The sequence below is a fragment of the Tamandua tetradactyla genome, chromosome 2 (genome assembly GCF_023851605.1).
Source record: "Tamandua tetradactyla isolate mTamTet1 chromosome 2, mTamTet1.pri, whole genome shotgun sequence".
Lineage (NCBI taxonomy): Eukaryota > Metazoa > Chordata > Mammalia > Pilosa > Myrmecophagidae > Tamandua > Tamandua tetradactyla.
Window position 1 is genome coordinate 101,744,946 of NC_135328.1, and position 14,678 is coordinate 101,759,623.

Below are 14,678 nucleotides of genomic sequence, written 5' to 3' on the forward strand. Positions count from 1 at the left end.
AAATTTTACAAAACATTCCAAGAAGAACTGACACCACTTCAAGCTCTTCTAAAAAATTGAACAGGAGGGAATACTTCCTAACTCATTCCATGAAGTCAGCCTCACCATAATACCAAAATCAGATAAATATATACAAGAAAGGAATATTACAGACCAATATGGTTTATGAATATAGATGCAAATTCCTCAACAAAAAATAAACTGAATACTACATCGCATTACAAAAATATACCACAATCAAGTGGGATTTATTCCAGGTATACAAGGGTGGCTCAGCATTAAAATCAATTTAAAAATCAATTGATAAAATATAGCACATTAACAAAACAAAGAAAAAAAACACACATGATTATATCAATTGTCACAAAAAAAGCATTTCACAAAATCCAGCATACCCTCTTGATAAAAACACTCGAACTGCAAGCAAGGGAAGGAAACCTCCTAAATATGGTAAAGGATATATGAAAAACTCTGAGATAATATACTCAATGGTTAAAGACTTAAAGCTTCCCTCTAAGATCAGGAACAAGACCAGGATGCCGACTGCCACCACAGTTACTCAACATTTTACTGGAAGTTCTAGCCAGAGCAATTAGACAAAAAAAAGAAGAAATAAAAGGCATCTAAATTGGAAAAGAAGAAATAAAATTATTTTCCCTATTTGCAGATAAGAAATACCCATATTTAGAGGAAATGCAGAAAACTCCACAACAAAGCTACTAGAGCTAATGAACAAATTCTGCAATATAGTGGAGTACAAAATTAACATGCAAAATTCAGTAGTGTTTCTATAAACTAAAACAAATAATGTGCAAAGGAAAAAAAAGCATTCCATTTAAAATAGCATCATAAATAAGCAAAAGTCTGGAAAAAAATTGACCAAGGATGAAAAGGACTTACCTGGAAAAATACCAAAAAGCACTGAAAGAAATCAAAGAAGATCTAAACATTGTTAGGATGTCAATTATAACCAAAGAAATTTAGATTCAAAGCAATCCCAATCAAAATTCCAACAGCCCTCTTAGCAGAAATGGAAAAGTCAATCATCAAATTTATGTGAAAAAGAAGGGGTCCCACATAGTGAAAACATCTTGATAAAAAATAAGGTTGGAAGACTCACACTTCACATTTCCCAATTTTAGGAGTTATTACAAAGCTATAGTAATCAAAACAGCATGGTACTGGGCAGGCCATGGTGGCTCAGCAGGCTAAGTACTCTTCTGCCATGCTGGAGACCTGGGTTCGATTTCCGGTGCCTGCCCATGCAAAAAAAAAACAAAAACCAAAAACAAACAAAAAAAACAGCATGGTACTGGCTTAAGTACAAACATATACACCAACAGAATCAAATTGAGATTCTCAGAGATAAACCCTCACATCTATGCTCAGTTTTTCATAAGGGTGCCATAATGGGGAAAGAAAAATCTCTTCAACGAGCTATGCTGTGAAACTGAATATCCGTGTGTAATTAATGATTGGCATATAATAACATGATTTTTAAAGGATAAGCACTCCTTTAAAATCTATATTTTTAATTAGAGAAGTTGTGGGTTTACAGAATAAGCATGCATACAATGCAGGATTCCCATACAACACAACCACCACTACCACCTTGCACTGATGTGGAACATTTGCTACGATTGATGATAGCACATTTTTATAATTGTACTATTAATTAAAATCAATAGTTTAACTTAGAGCTCATTGTTTGTGTAGTGTAGTTCCATCAATTTTTATATTTTTATTGTTACCATATATATATGATATATATACATATATACATACACAATCTAATTCTGTGTTGTTGCCAACTTGGTGACCCAATTTGAAGCAAATTGTGCCTAAGTCTTGCACATTCTGCCAGAAAATTCATCATAATCTACCATGTTAAAGTCACTCTCAATGTACTGGATTATCAGCCTGCTAAAAGTCAAACCTTAAATAAGTTGGCAAATTAGAGTTTACAACTTTATGAGTTTTCTTTTATGATAAAGCTGCTTTTGCAGGCTTTTCTCAAACAGCAGAATAGAACAGTTACTCTGAATGTAATTTGATGCGCTAAATGGAATCAATTGACCCCTAATTTATTCAAGATTCTTTAAGTAAACATGTCAGCCTTTTCACAAACTGGATGATGAGAAATGACTGCAGTCTCTCTTAAGGGTGTCCTAATTAAAAAAAAAAAAATCTCTGGGTTCCTCTTTCCTCTTGATTATACATTTTCTATTCTCCTGCTCTGGTAATTCTACCCATGTTCTTGGCCATTTTACTATAGAAATTCAGCATGCAGATTAATCTCATGAAGAATGCTTTTAATAATAATTAATATTTGAGCCCCCAAATGAAGCTACATGAAGCTGACCTTAGCCCACTATGCAGTGAGGAGCCAATCCCAGACTGACCTATAGCACGAAGCCCCAGCTGCTCACCCAAGTGCAGCCAGGTCATCTGACCCCCTATCAACCCAGAGACATGCAGGGATAAATGAATGTTTTTAAATCACTGTGTTTTGGGGGTGATTTACTGCACAGCAATAGCTGATATAGATAGAAGCCTTCCATGAAGTACAACAATTTGCCTAGGTATAGACTTTCCAAGAGCAATGATGGAAGCCAAAATTAAATAAATATTTTCAATTGTGCTGAGATAAAATAACAGTCAACCTAGAAACCTGAAGATTGATTTCAAATAGTTAAAAGGACAAAAACAAATGAGCATTTACAACCCACAGATATTCACCAAAAACTTCAGGAAGGAAGCATATGATCCCAGAAGGAAAGTCTGAGGAAAGGAAAGATTGGTTAGCAAAGAAATTGGAAAATATATAGATATGTTCAAACAAACATGTTGATATCAAATAATAATGCCTAACTAAAAAGTTATTTTAAAAGAACAGAAAAAAAATACTGAATAATAGTATCCTGACCAGAGTAAAGTTTCTGACATTTCTTAACATGCAGAAGGGACTATATTAGTCAGGGTTCTCCAGTGAAACAGGAGAGATCTATAAATATGAGATTTATAAAGATGTCTCACACAACCATGGGAATGGAAGAGTCCAAAATCCATAGGGCAGGCTGTGAAGCTAGCAGCTCTGATGACAGGACTGGATGAACTCCACAGGAGAGGGTCGCTGGCTGAAGAAGCAGTGAAAAAGTCTTCTTCCTTAAAAGCCTTCAGCTGATTGGATTATCTCACTTTTCAGGAATCATGTCTTAGTTGATTGCAGATGAATTCAGCCACAGGTGCAATCAACAGACAGATGGTTTAATATATCAGTTTTCTGGTTTATCAACCAGCCACTAAATATCCTTTCAGCGTTGGTCAGGCCAGTGCTTCCCTGACCAGACAACTGGGCATTATCACTTGGCCAAGTTGACACCAGGACCTACCTATCACAGTCCACCCCTTGTCAACTTGGTAGCTATATATATCACCTTAAAACACACTTAATTTCCAAATAGAATACAATAAGAGACTTATGTTTTGCCTAACAATACTCAACTGTCTTGTGTACAACCAGAAATGTACCACATATATCCAGAATAGGGTACAACTCCTTAGGTAACAACATTCACTCTTAAACCTCATATCCTATAACTTAAATCCTGCAACTTGAACAACACAACTTATGTCATATAAGAGGAAAACAAGATACTTATATTTATAAGATATTTATAGCAAAAGATATTTATCGCAAAAAGGTAGGAAATACTCATACAATCACAGCTCATTCCTGTACCTGGTTACGTGGTCAAAGTTCCTATTTATCACATCCTTTTACTACCCATTCCATGTTCCCTTTACCCTAAGCAAGCACTTCAGCTGGCCGTAGTTCTTTGCCAGGTGGGATGACCCAAACCTTCATTCCTGAAGTTTCTGGGTCATTAGTAATTGTGTTTGGACTGGGTTGTTGCAAGGACGATTAAAATAATAACTCTAGATTTTATGTTAAATGCACACAGTAAAATTTCAAAAGTAACCTCAAAAAAGAATAGAAATAAAGTATATGACTTCCAGCCCAGCAGAAGAAAAAAAATTTTTAAATAAGAAAAGCCAAACAACCAAATAAAAACCCCAAAAAACTTTTTAAAGTCAAGAAAGGAAAGACAGAAGCACAGAAAAGGGACAAAAAAGAAAGCAAGATGGAGGATGCTAGAAACAAAGACACCAAAAAAAATAATCACTATAAAACTCGTCAAACTGGATTTTTAGAATCCCCAAAATATAAGGACATGTAAAGTTTTGAATTAAAAGATGCAAAAAAGACATAAAGGAAAATATTAAAACAGATATTGTGGTATCTATGTTAATAGCAGACGACATGGACTTTAAGACATAAAGCATTGCTAGGAATAAGGACCATCACTACACAATGTTAAACAGTTAAATTCACCAAGAAGATAAACAATTTCTCAATTTGTATATACATAATAGAAGGGCCTCAGAATATATGAATACAAATGAATACAAATGAATAGAGAAGTATAGGAAGTAATGGGAAAATCCAAAATAGGAGTAGAAGATTTCAGTAATTGATAGGTCAAGCAGACAAAAAATAAATAAATCATGGATTAAAATTTTAAAAAAGGTAAAGAAATAAATCATGGATTAAAATTTAAAACCACAATTTAATGAATATTTATAAGTGCAACTAAAGAGTACACATTTTTCTCAAGCACCCATGAAGTATTTATAACAATTGACCCACGCAAGACCTTAAAACAAGTTTCAATAAATATAAAACATAGGTATCAGATTTCAGTGTCCAACCCAATGTGATTCAAGAAGCACAGAATAAAAAAAAATAAATTACCATAAATTTAGAAATTCCAAGGCCCACTTTTAAATTACTTACTACTCAAAGAAAAAAGTAAAATGGAAATTTAAAAATACATAGAATGATTTGTGATAAAACTACTCCATATTAAACTTGTGGGTTGCAGCTAAGTGGTACTTGGAAGGAAACTGATAACCTGAATAGTTTACATTAGTAAAGAATAAATGCAGAAAACAATGATGTAAGTTTCCAATTTAAGAAGCTTATGAAGCTCCTGAAGAAAGGAAAACAAAGTAGATCAAGCAGTTAAACATTAAAGCAGAAATTAATGAAAGAGAAAATTAACGTATAATAAGCTCAACAAAGCTCAAAATTGATTTTTTGAAAAGGCAGACATACTTCTAGAGAGATCAATGAAAAAGAGAAAAGTCACAAATAAATAATATAGGAAATGAAAGAGGCAAAACTACAGATATAACTTTAAAAGACAGTAGAAAGGATACTTAAAAGGAGCTTTTGTCAATACATTTGAAATTTAGATGATATGGAAAAAAATTATAAGAAAAACACAACTTTCAATGTATTAAAGGCTTGACAATAAAAGGAAAATATGTGGGGACAGCTTTATTATTTTACGTAGAAAAGGATTTTTAAAAACAAGAATCATTACCAATAAAAGAAAAAGTTGAATAAATTGGACTATATTAAAAATAAGAACTCTCGACTTCCGGAGAAGATGGCGGCTTAGTAAGACGCGCGGGTCTTAGTTCCTCCTCCAGAAAAGCAACTAAAGAAACAGAAACAATACGAAACAGCTCCCGGAGTCACGACAGAGACCAAAAAGACAGCGTACCCCATTCTGGAACGGCTGAACGGCCAGGGAGAATCCGCTGCGGTGAGATACCCGAGGGGCGCGCGTTTTCCCCGCCGGGGTGGCTGGCGACTGGGGTCCCCTCCACGCACATGGCTCCCCGGTCTGACTGGGAACGTTGGATAGCGGGGCCCTCCCGGCACGCTTGGTGTCTCGGGCCAGCTGGGCAATTTGGACCGGTACTCTCCCAAGCCACGGCGGCCAGCAACCCCCGCCTCCACGCACGGTGTCCCGGGCCGACTGCGAGATTCGGATTGGCGAGTTAAAGGAGGCACAGCATCTTTTACTGGTGGGCCCCGCAGACAGACGAGCGCCACAAGCGCCACCTACTGGGCAGGAAAAGAAAAACAGAGCCCAGAGATTTCACAGAAAAACCTTTCAACCAGCTGGGTCCCACACCCAGAGAAATCTGATCAAATGCCCAGACACCAGCAGAAAATAACGGATGATGCTCGGAAAATTGAAGATATGGCCCAGTCAAAGGAACAAACCAATAGTTCAAATGAGATACAGGAGCTGAGACAACTAATGCTGAATATACGAACAGAAATGGAAAACCTCTTCAAAAATGAAATCAATAAATTGAGGGAGGACATGAAGAAGACATGGGCTGAACAAAAAGAAGAAATAGAAAATCTGGAAAAACAAATCACAGAACTTATGGGAGTGAAGGACAAACAAGAAAAAATGGAAAAAACAATGGATATCTACAATGGTAGATCTAAAGAGACAGAAACTACAATTAGTGAACTGGAGGATGGAACATCTGAATTCCAAAAACAAACAGAAACTATAGGGAAAAGAATGGAAAAACTTGAGCAGGGGATCAGGGAACTGAATGACAATATGAAGCGCACAAATATACGTGTTGTGGGTGTCCCAGAAGGAGAAGAGAAGGGAAAAGGAGGAGAAAAACTAATGGAAGAAATTATCACTGAAAATTTCCCAACTCTTATGAAAGACCTAAATTTACAGATCCAAGAAGTGCAGCGCACCCCAAAGAGATTAGACCCAAATAGGTGTTCTCCAAGACACTTACTAGTTAGAATGTCAGAGGTCAAAGAGAAAGAGAGGATCTTGAAAGCAGCAAGAGAAAAACAATCCATCACATACAAGGGAAACCCAATAAGACTATGTGTAGATTTCTCAGCAGAAACCATGGAAGCTAGAAGACAGTGGGATGATATATTTAAATTACTAAAAGAGAAAAACTGCCAGCCAAGACTCCTATATCCAGCAAAATTGTCCTTCAAAAATGAGGGAGAAATTAAAACATTTATAGACAAAAAGTCACTGAGAGAATTTGTGACCAAGAGACCAGCTCTGCAAGAAATACTAAAGGGAGCACTAGAGTCAGATACAAAAAGACAGAAGAGAGAGGTATGGAGTAAAGTATAGAAAGAAGGAAAATCAGATATGATATATATAATACAAAAGCCAAAATGGTAGAGGAAAATATTATCCAAACAGTAATAACACTAAAAGTTAATGGACTGAATTTCCCAATCAAAAGACATAGAATGGCAGAATGGATTACGACCCAGCAATACCACTGCTAGGTATCTACTCAAAGGACTTAAGGGCAAAGACACAGACGGACATTTGCACAGCAGTGTTTATAGCAGCATTATCTACAATTGCAAAGAGATGGAAACAGCCAAAATGTCCATCAACAGACGAGTGGCTAAACAAACTGTGGCATTGTGCTGGTTTGAAAGGAAGTATGCCCCCTAAGAAAAGCCATGTTTTAATATAAATCTCATTTCTTAAAGGTAGAATAATCCCTATTCAATACTGCATATTTGAAACTGTAATGAGATCATCTCCCTGGTTGATGTGATTTAGTTAAGAATGGTTGTTAAACTGGATTAGGGGATGACATGTCTCCACCCATTTGAGTGGGTCTTGATTAGTTTCTGAAGTCCTATAAAAGAGGAAACATTTTGGAGAATGAGAGTTTCAGAGAGATTCAGAGAGATTCAGAGAGACTCAGAGAGGGCAGAGAATGCTGCAGCACCACGAAGCAGAGTCCACCAGCCAGTGACCTTTGGAGATGAAGAAGGAAAACGCCTCCCGGGGAGCTTCATGAAATAGAAGCCAGGGAGAGAAAGCTAGCAGATGACGCCGTATTTGCCATGTGCCCTTCCAGCTGAGAGAGAAGCCCTGACTGTGTTTCCCATGTGCCATCTCACTTGAGAGAGAAACCCTGAACTTCATCGGCCTTCTTGGACCAAGGTATCTTTCCCTGGATGCCTTTGATTGGACATTACTATAGACTTGTTGTAATTGGGACATTTTCTTGGCCTTAGAACTGTAAACTAGCAACTCATTAAATCAACCCTTGTTAATAGCCATTCCGTTTCTGGTATATTGCATTCCAGCAGCTAGCAAACTAGAACAGGCGTATACCTACGATGGAATATTATGCAGCTTTAAGACAGACTAAACTTATGAAGCATGTAATAACATGGATGGACCTAGAGAACATTATGCTGAGTGAGTCTAGCCCAAAACTAAAGGACAAATACTGTATGGTCCCACTGATGTGAACCGACATTCGAGAATCAGCTTGGAATATATCATTGGTAACAGAGACCAGCAGGAGTTAGAAACAGGGTAAGATAATAGGTAATCGGAGCTGAAGGGATACAGACTGTGCAACAGGACTAGATACAAAAACTCAAAAATGGACAGCATAATAATACCTAAGTGTAATGTAACTAGGTTGGAACACTGAATGAAGCTGCGCCTGAAATATGGTTTTTTGTTTGTTTGTTTGTGTGAGTGTATCTTTTGTTTTTGTTTTTTTTCTTTTTCCTTTATATATATATATATTTTTTATTAGTATTATTATTTTAATTCTCTTCTCTATATTAACATTCTATATCTTTTTCTGCTGTTTTGCTAGTTCTTTTCCTAAATCGATGCAAATGTACTAAGAAATGATGATCATACATCTATGTGATGAGACACATACAAGTAAATGTCTTGCAGCACTGACTGTAACAAAAAGAATATCATGCAGCAAGGAAAAAATAAATGAACTAAAATTATACACAGTTATGTGGATGAATCTTAGGAATATATGCTTGAATGATTAAAGCAATCTGCAGATGACTAATTTATAGTATACCCTCTTAATAGCCCATAATTAGCAAAACCAACTAAATAAATGTGTAGGGAAGCATATACATTAGGCAGAAAAAAAAAAAGCAAGGCAATGCTAAACACAGAATTCCAGATTGTGCTTACTTTTAGTGAGGCAGGCAAAAATCGGGAGAATTACATTGGTAAGATTCCTGCTTTTACATTGGTGGAATTATGAATGCTCATTATGTTTTAGAATTCACATACATTTTATAAAATTTTGTAGTATGAATTTAAAAGGACATAAATTGATTAGCAGAAGTGACTCAGTCAGGTAGAGTTCTTCTCATGGGCTCTGTAGTTCAGGACTGCAACAAATAATTGAAGAGAAGTAGACATGCAAGATGGGGCAAAACTTTCAGGTTAGTATTTATAAGTTGAACAAAATCCTTGTGCCAAGATATGAGATATGCTACTCAAAGGAAAAAAAAAAACAGAAAACGTCTATTTTCTTAACAAGTACACTGCAATATAGAATATTGCTATCACTGTAGTACAGGTACATAGGTTTTCTGCCTATTCAGGGTCACAGTGTGATTTGGTTTCAACCAGCTTCATCTGCTAACTCACAATATGATGGCCGGAGGAAAAAGTGGGTTGCTGAATATATGAGGATCCTCCTAGGACAAAAGGTTTGAGATTCCAGCTGTGGGCCCCAAACTGTCCTAATAGCTATAACATAAGTATCCAAGAACACGTGAAAATATAGTCATCATTGAAATATCATTGTAAAATCACCCCTTACAGTGGGTGATATAATCATTAACCAACCCAGGCCCAACTGTAAATGAGATAAAAATAATATCTACCGTACTAGTTTGAATTTTTTATGTACCCCAGAAAAGCCATGTCCTTTAAGCCTCATTCAGTATTGTTGGGTGTATCTTTTTTTATTGTTTCCATGGAGATGTGGCCCACCCAGTCATGGGTGGTGACCTCTGTTTAGGTGGTTTCCATAGAAATGTGTCTCCACCCATTCAAGGTGGGGTTGCTTGCTGGAGCCCTTTAAAAGGGAACCATTTTGGAAAAAAGCTTTTGAGCCAGCAGAGGCCACATAGCCAGTGACCTTCGGAGATGAAAAAGGGAAAACACTCTGGGGGGAGCTTTATAAAACAAGAAGCCAGGAGAGAAAGTTAGCAGATGTTGCCATGTGCCCTCCCAGCTGAGAGAGAAAAACCCTAAACTTCTCTGGCTTTCTTCAGTGAAGATAAACTCTTGTTGGTGCCTTAATGTGGACATTTACATGGCCTTAGAACTGTAAACTTGCAACTTCATAAATTCCCCTTTTTAAAAGTCATTCTCTTTCAGTTATATTGCATTCTGGCATTTCAAACCAGAACATCTACCTTAGCGGATTTTTACAGAGACAATTTCTGTAACAAGTTACATATACATCTACCATGTAAAACAACCATTCCACTCTTAGGAACGCATCCAACAAAAATGAAAGCATATGGCCACACAAATATTTGTACATGAAAGTATACAGCAGTTTTATTTATAAGAGCCAAAAACTGGAAGCAACCCACGTGACCATTAATAGATGAATAAACAAATTTTGTAACACTGATACATACCCAGCAATAAAAAGGAATGACTATTAATATATACAACCAAAATGGACCAATCTCAAAGTAATTATTGCTAGGTGAAAGTCACATCAGAGAAAGTACATACTGTATGATTCCATGTACATTAAACTCTAGAAAATGAAAACTATAGTAATACAAAGCAGACCAGTAGTTGTGGGAGGAGGGGGGCAGGAGTAGAGGGTTATGGAGAAGAGTTGAAGGAAGAAATGACAAAGGGGCAGGAAATTTGGTGGTGATGAATATACTCGTTATCTGGATTATAGTGATATTTGTAAAATGGTAAATATGTTAAAATTTAAATTGTACACTATAAATACAGCTTACTGTATGTCAACTAGACCTCAATAAATCTGTAAAAAATAATAATAATCATAAAGGAGAATACTGGTAGAAAAGTATCATGGAACAAAAATAAATTATACCTGCTTTGAATGGCCAGACCCAGGACTTTTCAATCTTTAAGTCATGCACAGGTAACCTGAGGGCCTTTTTAAAACACAGATTCTGACTCTGAATCCATAAGCCTAGAGTGGGGACTGAATCTGCATTGCTAACCAGCACCCCAGGGATTCCTGTGTTGCTACAGGTAGATCAGAGTTTGAGTACAAGGCTCTAAAGCAGTGTCTGTCAGTGTGGTTGTCCATTGGCATCACCTACAGAGCTTAAAAGTAAAAGTGATGCTTGGGTCCCACACCCAGAGATTCTGGTCTAATTGATTTGGGGTGAGGACCAGGCACTGTCATGCCTTAAAGCCCCAAAAGTGATTCCAGGGATCAGCAGAAGTTAAATACCAGTGGCTTATGCTAAGACTGAAGCTATACCAGATGGTATCTCAGTGAGCTAAACTGCATGCAAAAGAGGAACATGTCATTTTCCTAAGAAGTTAATAGCCCTGATAATTATAAAAACAGTATGCTCGAAACCACAGACTATTGTTTACAAAAACAAATCTGGCCCATATCCATTAGGTATTCCTATAGTGCCACCCAACTCCGTGGTTAGAAATAAATTCTTGTTCATAACTAGCCCCAGGGAGCCCTCTCACAAAGCATGACTCAGTTTTTCTTCCTAAACACAAAATCTTCCTTTTCTTCACCCTTATGCACTCTCGGAGCCTCCTGCTGCCCACTATGCCCTTAGCTCCCTATGGTAGCCTCGAATCAGCACCAAACTAGCCATTTACTCCAATATTATAGCTTCAAATAAAGCGAGACTTTCAGGCTCCTTGACAGACACAGATCGTACCAGACATAAGTCAGGAAAACTGAAGTCATTCTGCATTTTCCAAGTTTGGAGGTAAAGACATACAAGTGTTGAGACAGCAATGGAAAGCTGCCATCAATGGGCCCAATCTATGGCACCAGCAGGAAGTTTTTAGAAAGCAGCCATGAATCTCCAAAACATTTGCTACATTCCCACCAACTATCTCAGCCTACAACATAAAGCAGGTGATTCTCAGGGACTTGACTAGAAGCTGCTTTTTCTACCTCTTGTCCATGCACACATCTATCCTCTACTGCCTCTGGAAAATAATGGACTCTCTTCCTCTGTCTTCTAAATCTTCCAAAAGCAGCTCACATTGGCAAGACCCTACCCATGAACCATATGGGGAAGAGGATTCCTGGAAATGTGTTTCCTCCTCTAAAAGGAGGCAGTAGTGATAATGAGTTGATAAAATACCTGGGTTATCCAACACAGAATATTTTCCACTTCTGTATTCAGATCCACTCCAAGCATCTCCACTTACTCCATGCCCTTGAAAGCCCCTCACCTCTGTCGACTGGTTGGATTTGGCCATAAAAGAAAAGGTGGAAAGTGAATGAGGCCAAGCAATTTATTGTCCTGGCTCCCATCCTGTAGGCTGCTTCAAGTTGGATATGCCTGTCCCCTAAAAGTCACGGCTCCTGTCACAAAACCCTCTAGATAGCTACTTTGGATAAGTGAATACTCCTTCCTATTGTCCCCTTAGTAGTAGAAACCCTAGTTGTTTTCCCTAATGCTGATGACATATTTGCCTTTTATTAAGAGTTGTTCAATCAGTTTGAACCTTCATGCATTTCTTGCTAGTCTCTGACTCATTGATTAAAGGCTAATAAAAGAAATGAGGAAGGGAAGGAATAGGTGGAGTAAAAGGGTCTTTCCAAATATGAGCATAATTTGAGGGGAGGGACACAAAAACACCCTTCCCATCAAAGTTAAAGGCATCTAGATTGGAGGTGCCAAATCTTATGTGACAAGAGCAAATTAACTTTCTCTAGGAGAGAGTGCTCATTGTTTTTTGTTTTGTTTGCATTTTCCATCTTTTTTAAAAAAATACCTAATTTGCCCTTCTTAGTTTATGGTGTACTGGAATGGCTGGAGAGAAGTACCTGAAACTGTTGAGCTGTGTTCCAGTAGCCTTGATTCTTAAAGACGATTGTGTAACTATATAGCTTTTACAGTGTGACTGTGTGATTGTGAAAACCATGTGTCTCCTTTTATCCAGGCTATGGACAGATGGATTTAAAAGTATGAGTAAAAAAATAAATCAATAATGGGGAGATAAGGGATAAAATAAATCGGGTAGACTGAAATACTAGTGGGTCAATGAGAGGGAGGGATAAGTGGTATGGGATGTATGAGGTTTTTCCTTTTCCTTCTTATTTTTTCTGGAGTGATGTAAATGTTTCAAAAATGATCATGGTGATGATACACAACTATGTGATGATACTGTGAGCCACTGAGTATACACCGTATACAGACTTTATACGTGTGAAGATTTGTCAATAAAAATATTTTTTCAAAAAAATACCTAATTTGGGGAGCTATATTTATGCTTCAGATTTATAACAGTTAATTTGCTTATTCTTTGGTTTTATCAGGACTGTCCCTTGTAACATGGGAGCAATATTATAACCTAGGAACAGAGAAGCATATTTTTTAGTATAATAAATTATTAATTTGACATCATTCAATTAACTGGCACTATTAAAGAACACTTCTATTCATATGTACAACATGCTACCTTATACATTGATAGCATTCAACAAAAGCTTAGTAGAAAAATTAATCTATTAGTCAACGTAAAATAAAAGAATGATGCTCATCATTGCAATGATATCAAAGCACAATAAGATACGAAGTATCTTCAAAGTCATCAAAGATGGGTCAACCATAAAACGTATATTCCCCTGATTAAGATATTGGCTAACTCCATGTACTTGTTTCTACCCTCCTTTCTGCGCCATCACAATGTAATTTGGACATCTTGGTCCATGCTCTCAAGAGCATCTACAGTGCTGAGAAGAAAGGTAAATCCAGCATCTTATTAGACCATGCTCCAAAATAATCATCAGGTTTCTAACTGGGATGATGGAGCACAGGTACTTGGGCAAATCTATCGCTGATGATGGGAAAATTGCTCTGAAGCTCCTTAGATCTTATGTGCAACTCAAAGATGTAGAAAATGGTAGAATAATCTGCCTCTTTGCCCCCACCCCCAGGCAGTTGGGTTTCAGTGTATCGACAATCTCAGCTGGCATCATGGACCACAAGGATGATGAATAACACACAGGAGGAAAAATACTGGGATTTTTTCCCTAGGTATGTGATATATACATACAAATAAAATGCCTCAATGGCCAAAAAAAAAAAGATATCTTATAGGTAGACCATCTTATTTTTTGATCATGGCTATTCTATTACAAGGAAGTTACTATGTTTACAATTTTGTATAATGAATACAATGAACTTTGCAGACAGATAAATGAGAAAATGGTAGTACTGACAAATAATAAAAATTGTTCATTTTACCAAGTGTCTTTTTTTATTCTCCTGAATTATCATCTTGGTTACCGGAAGGAGAGGAAACTAAACTATACACAAGGTGATGCTAAATGTCCCTCTGTTAGGCAGATTCTCATAAAAATATTCATCACTGCTGACTCCAATATTAGAAAAGTTACCTGCCCTGAATTATCAGCTCATTAGAAACCACCAGCAACGCTCCAGAGTTGAAAAACTTTCATTCATTATTCAGTATTGGTATATTTTGGTATAAAGGACCATATTATTCAAAACTTCTCTTTGAAATGAAAAATCCCTAGAGTTTGAAAAATGTTCAGCCATCTTCTCTTCAAATATGTGTCCTACTTAAGAGATGTAAAAGTAGCACGGGGGAATGAAAGATCTTATTTAGATTTTTTTCCCCTCAGATATTTTATTAGCAAGATCCTTGTATACTGAATCTGTTATACTGGGCTTTGAACACCTTGTTTCACCTGCCTTGATGGTTGGCTCAAAAAGGACT

General features: G+C 36.9%; 1 pseudogene; it reads left to right on the plus strand.

Annotated features, from left to right (window-relative positions):
* The first annotated feature begins 13,607 nt into the window (after positions 1-13,607).
* On the plus strand, positions 13,608-13,972 carry LOC143657050 (small ribosomal subunit protein uS8 pseudogene; annotated as a pseudogene).
* Positions 13,973-14,678: the final 706 nt, after the last annotated feature.